The sequence below is a fragment of the Catharus ustulatus genome, chromosome 25 (assembly GCF_009819885.2).
Source record: "Catharus ustulatus isolate bCatUst1 chromosome 25, bCatUst1.pri.v2, whole genome shotgun sequence".
In the NCBI taxonomy this organism is placed as follows: domain Eukaryota; kingdom Metazoa; phylum Chordata; class Aves; order Passeriformes; family Turdidae; genus Catharus; species Catharus ustulatus.
This window is the reverse complement of record NC_046245.1, coordinates 5523644-5535881: the sequence shown is the minus strand read 5'-3', so window position 1 is coordinate 5535881 and position 12238 is coordinate 5523644.

The window sequence follows — 12238 nt, the reverse complement described above, 5'->3', positions numbered from 1 at the left end:
AGGATCCCCAGCTGCCCTGGAGATCTGAATGGGTGCCAGGAACCTCCTTGGCCTCCCACATCTCCAGCGGGAGTCCAGCCAGCTGGTCATGAACCCCAGATTCTTATGCCCAGTGCTGGGGGAGGTGCACAGGAATGCAGCTCCAGCTGTTACAGACCCACCAGGCACTTGGCTGGGGGAATCCTCAGTCCCTCATTTTGGTTTTGCATGAGTTGGGGCTGTACTTTCCTCCCAGGGCAGAGTTTCCCTGTGTCCTTCCACCCATCCCCCTGTGCCCCACTGCATCTCAGCTCTCCTGGGGTGACCTACATGGGGAGGCATGGTTCAGCATGGGCGCTGGCACTACCTACACTTGCCCTTTATGTTGTTCATGACCCCATGACTGTTTGCAAAATGAATGTATGGGTGGTGCCGCAGCCTGTCTGACATGGCATTCAGTAAGCTCCATGCGCGGGGGCCCTGCCCACGTACACACGCGTGCGCACACACCTCCCACAACGCAAACACCACCTGGGTACACCACACCAGGGGGCTGCAAGGAGCTCCCTCCTCCCACCAGCTCAGCCAGGGACCCAGGGACCTGCTCTGGTGCTGGGTGTACCAGGCAGTGTGCAGCTCAGCCATGCCTGGCCATGCCCCAGGTTTGCAGGTCTCTCAAACCCTCTCTCCTTTGCACTACTGATGTGCCCCCTGCACTGGGCTGGTGCCTGGAAGCTCCCTGTATGAGGTCATCTCTCCACAGGGCATCCTTCTGCTACCATACAGGGCAGGTGCCCTCAGCTCTGCTCTTCCCTCCATCCCCAGATTTTGGGGTGTGAGTGCAGCCCAGCCAGATGTCCTCCAACAAGCTGTCAGGAGTGGGGGGCAGCTCTCCTGGCCACGCACAAAGGTCACAGAAAGACAAGTGACTGGACAACAGTGTCTCTTGTCGTACTTCAACATGAAAAGAGAAAATTTCCAACCATCATCAGGCCAGGGAGGAGCTACAACCATTTCCTAGGCCAGTGTCTGGAACAAGGACCAGGTGCACTCTTGGGGCAATGCTGGACCTGTCCTCAAGAAGGGGGACTCCTGTAGTCCCCCAGCCCTTGAGAGAAGAGGTCCCTGCTGGCTCTTGCCAGTGTCCAACTGTGTGCTAGTGACAGGGATGGCTCTGGGACTTGGCAGGTTTGGGAGCATCCTCACCTCTCACAGTGCTTCCCCAGCTCCTCCTCTGTTTTCTAGAGACCTTGGCAGCAGCCAAATCTTTGTACAGATGACACCAAGTTTCCAAGCCCGACACCGGGCTCTCCAAGACAACCCTCTGTGGCAGCAGCCATGACCCCAAGACCCCAACCTGCAGCCCAAGGGGTAGAGCAGGGAGGGACATGGATAGGGGAAAGAGGAGGGCAAGGATGGTGAGTATGTGTGTGTACAGGGTTGGGATGTGCATGAGAGGAGGATCTGGGGGTGGGGGGTGGTACGGTTCAGGGGAAGGGGGCACAGCACTACAACCTCCCCAAAGGTGGAGGGGATAAGCACGTGGGGCTCAGGGGCTCTGGCTGTGGCATCTGCCAGCAGGAAAAGCACTGGTTGGAGCAGAAGAGAAGGAACAATATTCTGTGAAGCATCACCAGGTCGCCAAGGTGCCCAGAGGGTCCAGTGCCCTGGGATGGCAGAGCAGAAGGGCTGCTCTGCCGGCTCCCTGTGCCTTGCAGGATCATGGCCTCTCCAAAAGGAGTTTGCCCAGTTTGGTGGACAGGTGGAAAAGAGCCTGGGGAGGGCAGGAGGTGCTCCAGGGCTGTGGAATTGTTCTGGTCCATCTGGGCACATTGAAGCTGCTGGTTCTCAGGCTGGGAATGGGCCAGTGGGGGACACACTGACTTTTGAGGAGCCCCTGCCATGGAAGGAGGCTGTCATGCTACAAAGCCCATCACAGGGGAGTTCTGTTGATCACATGCAGGTCAGGTCTCCTGACCTGACCCAAATATGACCTCTCCTGATGCCAACCCACCTGTTCCGGCTTTGATGATAATTATGCCCTGCAGACTGTTCAGTCTCTGTGCCACACCTTGTAGGCGGGGGCAAAGTCTGCTGCTCCCTCCATTCGTGCCCTGTGGCTGTACCGCAGTGCCTGGCGCTGGCTCCCTCCTGAGCCCCCCTTTCCTGGAGCTCCTGAAGAAAGGGGAGGGGGCTGCACCCTCCCTGCCGGCCCAGCTCTCCTACCCCCACCCCTGCCCTCACCCTGTTCGTACCCTGGGCCCTGCAGACCTTGAATAACCTGTTTCCCCTCCTCCTCTTGCCTCATGACAAAGCACCTGGCATGCGGTGTGGAGGGTAACCACAGCGGGATGATCTCATCACCACCCCGGGGGCAGTGTGGGACAGTCACAGGCCCATGGGAGCTGCAGCCCATGGCCCTTTCCCCATCCAGCTTTCCCTGTGGCACACCCATGTTGGGTGCCTGTTTCCTCAGGATAAATGGGATTTGCTCTCTGTTTGAGGACATGGGGGGGAACCACGCTGAAGACTGCTGTAGGCTCTGGATTCCCAACATGTTATTGTAGGGAAGAACTGGTCTCCCCAGAACCTTGTGCACCAGGAGTTCTGCACAATGCCAACTCACCTCTTGCTGTGCTGAACCCTCAGCCCTCCTTCCCTCCCTCAGCTGGCAGAAGTTTGCTTTGAACCCTGGCCAGCGTGTCTGCCTCATGGAGACCTGATTGCTGCTTTCATCCCACTGGGCTCCATCACCCTACCCCTGTGTTCTGGGACTTGTGTGCTCCACACCCCACAGCCCTAGGGACGCTTGGTGGCTTTTGCCTGGGCAAACTGAGATAGATACCAGTCACTTGGGCTGGTGTGTGTGACCCACTGTGGTTGACTTGCCAGGCCCCACCTATCTCTGCATCTGGGCACTCTCACCCTGCCTGGAGGAGAGAGGCACAGCCCAGACCTCAGCTTGGTTTGTGAGAGGGTTGAGATGTCTGCAGCACCTTTGCAAGACCTCAAGCAGTTTAGCTCGTTTGGAAGTGGCTGGGCAAGATGCTGCTGCTTGTCACTCAGGGCTGGAGTGGCCTAGCCAGATCTGGAGGGTATTTGTGACTCTCAGTTGATGTTGAGATGCTGTGAATGCTGGAGGTCTCTGACCCCAGGTGAGCCTGTCCCTGCAGCTCTGAGGCCACCAATCTGTGGGGACTGAAACCAGGAAAATACACAGTGTGGGGTCTCATAGCCCTTGGACGCTGCCCAGCCCTGCCCCAAATGGGTCCTCACAGCCCCTGCTGGGGACATACTTGGGAGGATGGGTGCCAGAGCAGGCAGGGTGCTGGCTAGCAGATACAAGGCTGTCTTCACCCTCTCCTGATAAAATGGCAGGGATGGGCATGAGTCCACCTGTGGTCTGCTTGCACCTTCACCAGGCAAAGTTGGGGGTCAGTTTCTGACACCTGGGGGTTCTGTTGCCACAAAACAGGGAGCATTTATCCCATATCATCAGGTGCCCTTCCTTGTTGCCTCCAGGTGGGCTGGATCAGGGCATGACACACCACTGTGATTCCTTGCTCCCATCATCACCCCTCAGGGATTTCTGCCTATTCCAAAGCCCTTCTCCATCCAGGGAGCTGTGAGCAAAGAGACAGGCTGGGGTGTGTATGGCTGGCTGAGGACAAGGGGACACCTGGGCATCTTCTGTGGGTGATGGAGGTGGGACATGTGTGTGTCTTGGGCCACCACTGTGTTGGGTGCAGCCTGCCTGAGGGAGTGTGTATGCCCATGGGTGAGGACTTGTGTGGGTACTTGTGTGGGTAACTGCATGTGAGTAATGCTGTGTGTAACTGCTGACACACCTGAGTATTGCAGTGTGACCTGTGTGTGTGTGTGTGCACACCTGCAGCTCACACACTGCATGTCCATGTGTGACTGTCACCCTCACATTGTGCCTGCATCAGCTGTGTCTCTGTGTTTGGGATGTTTCCAGTGTCACACACTCTGTTAGTGCCCGTGTGTGTGCAGTGTCTGACCCCCCGTGACCCCCTGTGTGTGTGGTGCAGTTGGGTGTGTGTGGGTAACAGGACATGGTGCAGGATCACAGAGGCACAGACTTGTGGGAAGGCCTGGGCTGGAATGGGCCTTGAGGGTCATCCTGTTCCATCCCTCTGCCATGGGCAGGGACACCTTCCACTATCCCAGGTTGCTCCAAGCCCTGTCCAGCCTGGCCTTGTTCACTTCCAGGGATGCAGGGGCAGCCACAGCTTCTCTGGGCACCTGCTGCCAGGGCTTCAGTACCCTCACAGGGAAGAATTTCTTCCTGATATCGAATCTAAGTCTCTCCTCTTTCAGTTTAAACATTGTCCTATCACTATCTTCCTGTGTAAAAATTGCTCACCCTCTTTTTTTATAGGCCTCTTTTAGGCACTGGAAGGGGCTCTAAGGTCTCCCTGGAACTTTTCTTTTCCAGGATGAACAACCCCAACTCCCTTTCTCAGGATATCCTCACCCAGCATTGAATCACCTCTTGATTTCCCTGTGTGGTGGGGCAGAGCTGTCCCTGCACGGTGGCACTGGGGCTGGGGGCAGCTCTCCTCCTGCTCCTGCCACAAGTGATTCCTGGCAGGACCCTGACAGGTTGGGACAGGCAGCGGGTGCCAGCCACTGCCCCCACCCTTGCTCTACCTGCCAGACAGGTGGAGCTGGCCACCTGCCACCGCCTGCCACCGTCACTTCTGGGAAGGGAGGATGCAGGAGGGATGGGTCTGCACGAAGGCTGAGGACCTGCCCACGGGTAAAGTGACCCTTGGGACCTGCTCTCTGGGATAAGCTTGGGGAGGGCTCCCAGTACCAGAGGCCCTAGGAAGCCTCAGGGCTTCGCTGCATGTGCCCAGGGAGAGGGCACAGCAAATCAGCTCCTCCATGTTCGTATCTCCTCTCCTGCTGTGCTCAAAGAACCCTTGAGGCACATGTCAGGGCACCCTCTGTCTTAGTCCTGAATTGGAAAAGGGTTTCCTGCTCGTGGATTCCACCAGTCTGTTGGGGTGGAGGAGGTGAAGGGCTTTGAAGGGCTTCTCCTCAGGTAAACCCCAAGGGACTCAGGGTCTCTCTGCCTCTCTGGATCCTACACAGAACATCCTGGCAACTGCCAGAAGCAGGGGGCCAGACACTTTCTGTGCATTCTGGTGGACCCACTGCCTGCTCTGGCCTCGCTCCTGACAAGGCCAGCACCTCAGATGCCACCAGCTGGAGCCCAGAGCCAGGTCCCAGCTGGGTACACTGGAAATGTGCAAGGAAGAAAACTGGGATAGGCACCTCCACACCCGGGAGCCTGTGCAGTCCTTCCAATGGCACAAGCCACACTGTGCCCACTGTGACAGAGAGAACCAAGGATCTCCTCCTGGTGCTGGAATAATGCAGATTCCATGGAGAAAACACAATTGTCTCATTCCTGAGGACCTGGCCCCAATGTCCCTGGTTTTTGCACCACCACTGTGGCCCAGGAACTGGGCTTCTTCTCAGTTCACCCTGCTGCACACCCCCCAAGCATGCCTTATGTAATGGCACTGATGTTTGTGGCTCCCACAGAGTGCTCTGAAACTCAGCTCGTTTTAGAAAGGCCTAGAGCAATGAGATCTTGTCAGACCCACCCTTTGCCCAAGAGCAGGCTCAGGCCTGGACTTGCTCACCTGCAGTCCTGAAGGCAAAGGCTGGAGGAGTGCCAGCTCTCCAGGGAGCCTGAGGATCACACAGGAGCTGCCACACAATGGCAGCCCCTCAGCCAGCTGGGTGTGCCCCAGCTGAGGCTGCCATCCATGGCCTGGCTACTGTGGCCACAGCCACTTTGCCCTGGGGTGTGTTTTAGCAGCAGAGACCTCACCCCAAGAGGTGAGTTCCCTGGATGAGGGAAGCCCAGGCAGGGGGATCTGCCCCCAGCCAGATCAATGTGAAGTGATACCTGCCAAGGTTTTGTGTTGGGATGACCAGGACTACATGCTCAGCTCTTCATCTGCCAGGCTCACACAATCCTTTAGGGATGGAGGCGGCTCTGACACCTCAGCCCCGAGCACACCTTTGCCCTGGGGCTCTTGCAGGGAGCGGGGCTGACGCAAGAGACACTGCAAACCTGTCCTGTGCTCAGCGGGTGTGCCCGCAGCTCTCAGGGCACCAGCAGCCCTGTCCTGCCCAAGGGGCACACTGCAGATGGAAACCTCTGGTGTTTGTGGATGGTGACAGGAAAGGATAAGGGAATATGGATTTGTTCAGTCTGTAGAAGAGAAGGCTCTAGGGAGACCTTAGGGCCCCTTCCTGTGGCTAAAGGGGATCTAAGAGAGCTGGGGAGGGATTTTGGACAAGGGCCTGAAGTGCCAGCACAAGGGGAAATGACTTCCCACTGGCAGAGGGCAGGGATAGATGGGATATTGGGAAGAAATTCTTCTCAATTCTCAGGGTGCTGAGGCCCTGGTACAGGGTGCCCAGAGCATCTGTGGCTGCCTCATCCTGGGAAATGTTCAGTGCCAGGTTGGAGGGATCTTTGAGCAGCCTGGGACAGTGGAAGGTGTCCCTACCCATGGCAGGGGGTGGAACGAGATGGTCTCCAAGTTCCCTTCTAACCCAATGGTTCTGTGATCCAGGAGCAGGCAGGCAGGGAAATGGAGCAAACAGCACAACACAGTGCATGGCTCAGCAGGCAGGATATTGTATTATACCTGTCTCCTATCTCCACCCACTGACCCTTGGGATCCTGCCAGGAAGACACACAGGAGGGCTGTGATGCTCCTGTCCATGGCCATGGTGGTGCTGCCTGCCACAGGGTGACACACTGACTGTGTGGTTGTTCCCATTTCCTCCCTGTGTGCCCTTGTAACACCTCTGGCCATCGCAGCCTTCGTGACATACCCAGTCAGGAACCCCCAGAATCCTCTGTGGAGCACCCAGAGATATTTCCCTTTCTGACCAGGCTCAATGGGCACAAAGAAATGCTCAGCAAGGGGCTCCCCATGTCTGTGGCTTCATTTGACATCATCACAGTGCAGCAGGGTGGTAGCTCCTGTATTCCAGTTCTCACCACTCCCTTGCATCTCCTCCCAGGGATTTCAGACATCACTGCTCCTCATCTTCCTTCCTTCCATCCTTCTCCCCCCACCACAGCTCTCCTTCCTCCCTGACTGCATGTGCTCCCGTGCTGGGATTCTGCACTGGGGAAGGTTTGGAGCTGGGACAACCTCACACACACCTGGAGCAGTGCAGGTGCAGTGCCCTGGCCACACTGGCTTTTGACATTCTGTCTTTTGAAGAGTAACACTTGCTACTTAGTGCCTTGCTGAACTGGGGCCAAAATGCACCCAAAATGGTTCAGTGAGCTCAAACACCCTAATTTACCATGTATGTTCTCAGTGAAAACTTACAGATGAACATGTGGCCACAACTGCGTGGGAAGGTGAGCAGCAAGTGGAAGAGATTGGGGCTCCTGGTGACTTCACTGTGAAATGAAGCTGCACAGACTGGAGGAAAGAAAATACCAGCTGGGAGCTGCAGCCTGTGAGTTCACACAGCTCTGTCCCCATCACACAGCCACAGCTGCCCCATCACCACGGGCTCTCATCAGCAAGCCCCAAGCCTCTCCAGAACACAGGGCTTTGAGGAGCACACATCATGATGGCTTGGCAAAGGGCTCCTGGGCTTGTTTGCATGTGGCCTGCTCAGGAGGGAGCGGAGAGAAGAGCTAGTGGTGCCTGATTGCCTGTGGGAAGGAAGGAGCTCTCAGGAGGCATTGGTCAGTTGAAGTGAAATGTCTGTGTGATGGAAGCTGCAGCAGCCCATGGCAGCCTCCTTGGCATCTGCCAGCCCACCAGGGATGCCACGAGCTTGGCTGGGCTCTTCAGTTTGTGTTTTCCCATTCCTGGACTCCCCAGCTCATGCTCTCTGCCCAGCGACTCCATTTCAAGCTGGTGGAGTGCCAGGCTCCCTATCATGTTTGGTGGATAACAAAGGGCAGGGCCGTCCAGGAAACAAAAATGTAATGAACATTTCTTTTTTTCCACAATGAAAAAGGCCTGTGATTGGTGGCAATGAGAGAGAGAGGGGAATGAAGGAAGCTGAGAGACATCCACCCAAGAAGACCCTTTTCAGGATGCCAGAAACCAAGGGCTGAACACGTATCCCATCCTGGGTAGTCTGAGGTCTGGTATTTTCTGTAGGAGGGGAAGCATCTGAGCAGGAACAGGAGCTAGGGAAGATATAGAGATACAGCTTTGTTAAACTCGTGTGAGAATAAAGCTTTGGACTGGAGTCAGGTCATGTACTCAGAGTCCTAGAATGGTTTGTGTTGGAAAGGGTCTTAAAGACCATCCGGTTCCACCCCCCTGGCATGGCCACAGACACCTTCCACTAGACCAGGTTGCTCCAAGCCTCATCCAGCTTGGCCTTGGACACTTCCAGGAATGGGGCAGCCACAACATTTTTGGGCAAACTGTTCATGAAGTCTGTCCCTGAGGAGTAGGGAGCAGCTGCCCTGGTCAGCAGGAGCTGGAGTGCAAGCAGAGCTCTGATCCCAGAAAAGCACCAAGCACAGCATGGGGCCATGGGGCTGGGACAGGCCCTCCCCATGGGTGATAGGGCAGCTTTTGCTTTTCTCTCAGGCTGCAGGGAAAATGCCTTGTGCTGAATCACCAAGTGGGAAACCAGGAGCCAGCCATTTGGGAGCTTGGACCCTCCAGTCCCATCCTGCATGTACAAGCAAAGGATGTCCTGGTACAGCCCTCAGGAACTCTGCCTGGAAGCAAGGGGTGGGTGGGATGCACAAGTGGAAATGCAGTGCTGGGCACAGGGAGAGAGGAAGATGGGCATGAACAGGTAGAAGCATGCAGTGTGTCCCAGTGGTACCCGGGGGAAGCACCCCTGCTCTCGGGTCCTTCCCAATGTCACTGGCTACCTGCTGCCTCTGGTTCCAGGCAACTGCACCAGCTTCCCCATTCCTCCAGTGGGAACAGCCATTCTCTTGTTAACCAAACAGCCCAGGGTTGCCAGACGAGCTCATGTCAGCAGGCAGCTGCCCTGGCCAAGCAGGCACCCCTGGCAGCTGCTGGTGGGAGTGATTATCACAGGAACCGTCGGGCTGCGAGGCAGGGGGAGGGTGTTCTGGTACCTGCCCCCAGGTCACTGCCCCCAGGTCACTGCTGCTACCCCGGGGAGCAGGGCTGCAGCCCAGGGGGCCTGCCCAGCCCTGAGCATGCCAGCCAGGCTGGATTGGAGCCTGCTGCAGCAGCACCCTGCTGCAAACCCCGGGCAGCACTGTCCTGGCCAGCTCCTGTGTGATGTGGGTCCCCTGGGCAGCCACATATGACCTGAGCAACAGCAATCCCACTTTCAGTAGTGCAGATGTGTAACAGCCCTCTCCCTCACAGCATGGCCCCCCAAACATTCACCTTCCTGCCCGCAGCACAGCCCCTAATGCTCCACCCAGCCCCTCAGCAGTGCTTCCACCTGCTCCACATCCTTTTCTCCCAATGCTATCCAGTACAACAATTCTCCTCCACTGTCCTCAAAGTGTGCATGGTTCCCACAGTGCCTTCCCTGCTCTGCCACCCCTGAGCTCTGCCACCCCTGAGCTCTGCCACCCCTGAGCTCTGCCCTTGGCTGCAAAGGCAGGAGGGTAAGGAAGGGTGAGGCCAGCAGGGACTGCAGGGAGCTTGAAGGCAGTGAGAGCAGGGGAAACCAGAAGGATGGTCCCTGCCTCCCACCAGCTGTCCCCATCCCCACTGCATTCCCATCTCCTCTGATCTGCTCAAGGATGGCCACAGTCTGGCTTGGCTGGAAAATCAGGTCATGCTGTTGTGCTCAGGGGCAGTTCATGGTCTGGCATGTGGGATATTGGACACCTTCTTGCTGGCCCAGATGAAACCTCTCCCCTCACCCAATTTCTCTGCTCCCACTCAGCACATTTCAGCCATAGCAACCTGCTTTTGGCCACTAGGGAAGAGTGGCCAGGGCAAACTGTTCTCTTCCCTAACTGGGACCAGGGCTGAGCAATGGCCTTGGGAAGCCTTGAGGATGACAAAACTCACTGTAGTGCTGGGACTTGAAGGGTGCCCAAGATATCTGCATGAGAACTGTGTGCCAGAAGCATATTCAACTTGGGACCACCTGATGGGAAAAGTCTCCCAACAGGGTAAAAGTGTGAGGGGAGACTGTCTTGGAGGAAGATCCTCTTTTTCTTCAGTTCTTGTCATGGCTTGCCACAGCCATAAAATCCAGGCATCACCAAAGAGAATAAAAAAATAAACAAATCATTTGTTTTTCCTGCCAGTGAAGGGAGGCTCTGCTAGGGTGGCTCAGTGTGGGCTTGGAGGTTGCTGTAGGGGTTACCCCAAGTGTGTGCTGGTTGTGCACATATGTTGGTGTACATGTGTGCATTTCTCTAGCCTTGCTCTTTCTCCAGTCCTTCCTTCATCCCACTGACCCACAGAAATTTCATGAGAAGCTGCAGGATCTGGTCCCACCATCTGTGCCCACACACCCCTGCCTCCCCCTCTCTCACAAGGTACCCACACAGCTGGGGGACCTCAAGGGACAAGGGGGAATGCCTTCAGTGACAGAGGGTAGGTTAGATTATATTTTACAAGGGCATTCTTCCGTGTGAGGGAAGTGAGGCCCTGGCACAGGGTGCCCAGAGCAGCTGTGGCTGCCCCATCCCTGGCAGTGTCCAAGGCCAGGCTGGACAGGGCTTGGAGCAATTTGGGATAGTGGAAGGTGTCCCTGCTCATGGCAGAGGGAGTTTATCACACTGGTGTATAAATTCCCTTCCAAACCACTTTCAGACTTTATGATCTCCAGACCCTGCGTCTGCCCCAAGCCTCCTGCCTGGTGTGCCACCCACTCAGCTAAGGCAGTGGGTACTCAGATGGGCACTGGGGACACGCAGGAGGCGAGGCAGACAGGTTCCCTGCTGCTGTTGGAGCTGGTTAAACATTGTCCCAGGCCAGTTAGGTAACACAAACTGCAGCGAGAAAGAAATGAAACTGCTTGAGCAAACAAGGCGCACTTGGCAGGGCACCAGCCTGCGTGACAAAGTGCTCCCCTCTCACTGCCAGCATGCTGGGGTTATCTATTTACGGAGAATAAACACCTCGCCCACAACCCCAAACTTGAGGGCCAGCAGCCAGGAGCACAGGCAGCTCCTGCCAGACCCAGCCTGAGCCTGGCTTTGCCCCACTCCCCGTGTCTGCTCACAAACACCCTGATGGGCACCGTGCGCCGGCCTGGCCCCTGAGCAGTGTGCCACTGTCCCTGCTGCCACCCCTCCAGCCTGCTCTCTGTAGGAGCTCAGGGATAGACCTGGAGCACCCTTCACTCACCGGAGCCGGCAGACACCAGCCAGGAAAACCTGTTCCCTGGGGAGGGTTACGCAAGGAACCTGACGGAGGTCTGGCTGCAGCCCAGACCACGGACTGGCTCCAGGTTCACACCCAGGGACTGGGACCTCTTCTTGCACCACAGGGCAGCCCTGATCTCCTCATCCCAGTGTGTATCTGGGAACAATACAACTTCAGCCCAGCATACTGGAAGGCAGCAAAAAGAGGTCTTCCATATGAGACCAGGCATCCCAGGTGGACCAGCAGGGCAATTCCATATATAAACAGCAGTCAAACCCACAAAAAGAAGATGGGTCTGGCCCATGGGCACCTTCTGCCCCTGCAAAGCAGGTGGGTCATGCCCTTGATATTGCAGCAGCATCTCTAGGAGAATGCTCAAGCCACCAACCTCACACTCAAGCTGAGGCCAGGCAGACTGGGAGCAATTCCAACTGCTGCAGGCAGCACAGCTCATGGGGAACAGCCTAGATGTCTGTTTGAGACCTTGCTTTCAAGGGTTTACTGCTCTGTTTTGCAATGTGTCCCACTCCTGCAAGTGCTGGGTGGGGGATGTTGAACAGTATCATGTCTCTGGCAGTAATGAAGGGCAGTAGGGGAACATGGGCAGATAGGACAGGGAGAATGGTTTTAAATTAATAGAGGATAGATTTAGATTAGATATCAGGAAAAAAATTCTTCCCTATGGGTGTGGTGAGACCCTGGCACAGGTTACCCAGGGAAGCTGTGGCTGCCCCATTCCTGGAAGTGTTCAAGGGCAGGTTGGATGAGGCTTTCAGCAACCTGGGCTAGGGGAAAGTGCCCCTGCTCATGGCAGGGGTGTGGAACGAGATGAGCTTTATGTCCCCTACCACCCAAACTGCTCTATGATTCTGTGATTCTATGATAATGGCTGGATC